The sequence below is a fragment of the Arachis duranensis genome, chromosome 4 (assembly GCF_000817695.3).
Source record: "Arachis duranensis cultivar V14167 chromosome 4, aradu.V14167.gnm2.J7QH, whole genome shotgun sequence".
NCBI classification, from domain to species: domain Eukaryota; kingdom Viridiplantae; phylum Streptophyta; class Magnoliopsida; order Fabales; family Fabaceae; genus Arachis; species Arachis duranensis.
In genome coordinates this window covers 33,382,796-33,385,121 of record NC_029775.3, presented here as the reverse complement: position 1 = coordinate 33,385,121, position 2,326 = coordinate 33,382,796, and positions in this window count along the sequence as shown.

The following is a 2,326-nucleotide window of genomic DNA, read 5'->3' as shown; positions in this document are numbered from 1 at the left end:
CAAAAAACCTGCCTAAAGCACGTGCTAACTTAAGCATCGGAGTCTCTTGCAGGTACCACCACCCTCTGGTGATCAAAAATCAGCAGCTCCACCAGATCCAACAAGTCGGACACGACAGCTCCAGCCACCAGCTCTAAACAGGTCGGACACAGCAACACCGACTGGCACAGAAGATCTCGTCCGAGATCGACCTTCAGTTTCAGGTAACCCTCGAAACATTAGCGCCATTGCTGGGGAACCTAAAAGTCATCCCATCACCATGGCGGACAACCATGACAACGGCCACAACTCTGGTTTGGTGGACAGAACGCCAAACAAAAATGCGGATTCCATACCAAATGATACACCTTAAAACAGAGACAAGCATTCTCCAAACACAGAAATTCTAGACACTCTCCGAGAACAGAAGAGTCGCCTCAAGCAGCTCGAACAAGAGGCCGAACACCAGCGCGAAGCCAAAAGAAACCTCCAGAGAGAAACTAGGCGATGCCGAGAGTTGGAGGACAAGCTCCTAAAACTCGAAGCCAACTGGTAGCACGAAATTGTGATCACTACAACTCAAATAATCCATAAACTCGGTGTTCAACACCATGGCATAAACACAACTTCGCAGAACTAACCAGCAAGTGTACTGGGTCGTCCAAGTAATAAACCTTACACGAGTAAGGGTCGATCCCACAGAGATTGTTGGTATGAAGCAAGCTATGGTCACCTTGTAAATCTCAGTCAGGCAAACTCAAATGGATATGGGTGATATACGAATAAAACATAAAGATAAAGATAGAGATACTTATGTAATTCATTGGTGGAAATTTCAGATAAGCGTATGAAGATGCTTAGTCCTTTCCGTCTCTCTGCTTTCCTATTGTCTTCATCCAATCCTTCTTACTCCTTTCCATGGCAAGCTTATGCAAGGGTTTCACCGTTGTCAGTGGCTACCTCCCATCCTCTCAGTGGAAATGTTCAACGCACCCTGTCACGGCACGGCTATCCATCTGTCGGTTCTCGATCAGGCCGGAATAGAATCCAGTGATTCTTTTGCGTCTGTCACTAACGCCCCGCCCTCAGGAGTTTGAAGCACGTCACAGTCATTCAATCATTGAATCCTACTCAGAATACCAATCTAAGGTAGAACGGAGGTGGTTATCAGGCACACGTTCATAGGTGAGAATGATGATGAGTGTCACGGATCATCACATTCATCATGTTGAAGAACAAGTGGTATCTTAGACAAAGAACAAGCGGAATTGAATAGAAGAACAATAGTAATTGCATTAATACTCGAGGTACAGCAGAACTCCACACCTTAATCTATGGTGTGTAGAAACTCCACCGTTGAAAATACATAAGAACAAGGTTTAGGCATGGCCGAATGGCCAGCCTCCCAATGATCTAAGATAGCATGAGAACAAAGATAGCTACCAAGATATCTCCCTACAATAGTAAAAGGTCCTACTTATAAAGAACTAGTAGCCTAGGGTGTATAGAGATGAGTAAATGACATAAAAATCCACTTCCGGGCCCACTTGGTGTGTGCTTGGGCTGAGCATTGAAGCATTTTCGTGTAGAGACTCTTCTTGGAGTTAAACGCCAGCTTTAGTGCCAGTTTTAGAGACCTTTTCTGGAGTTAAACGCTAGCTTTCATGCCAGTTTGGGCGTTTAACTCCAAGTTTTACGCCAGTTCCGGCGTTTAACGCTGGAATTTCTGAGGGTGACTTTGAGCGCCGGTTTGGGCCATCAAATCTTGGGAAAAGTATGGACTATCATATATTGCTGGAAAGCCCAGGATGTCTACTTTCCAACGCCGTTGACAGGGCGCCAATTATGCTTCTGTAGCTCCAGAAAATCCACTTCGAGTGTAGGGAGGTCAGAATCCAACAGCATCTGCAGTCCTTTTCGGTCTCTGAATCAGATTTTTGCTCAGGTCCCTCAAATATAGCCAGAAAATACCTAAAATCACAGAAAAACACACAAACTCATAGTAAAGTCCAGAAAAGTGAATTTTAACTAAAAACTAATAAAAATATACTAAAAACTAACTATATCATACTAAAAACAATGCCAAAAAGCATACAAATTATCCGCTCATCACAACACCAAACTTAAATTGTTGCTTGTCCTCAAGCAACTGAAAATCAAATAAGATAAAAAGAAGAGAATATGCAATAAATTCCAAAAACATCTATGAGGATCAGTATTAATTAGATGAGGGGGACTTTTAGCTTTTTGCCTCTGAATAGTTTTGGCATCTCACTCTATCCTTTGAAATTCAGAATGATTGGCTTCTTTAGGAACTTAGAATCCAGATAGTGTTATTGATTCTCCT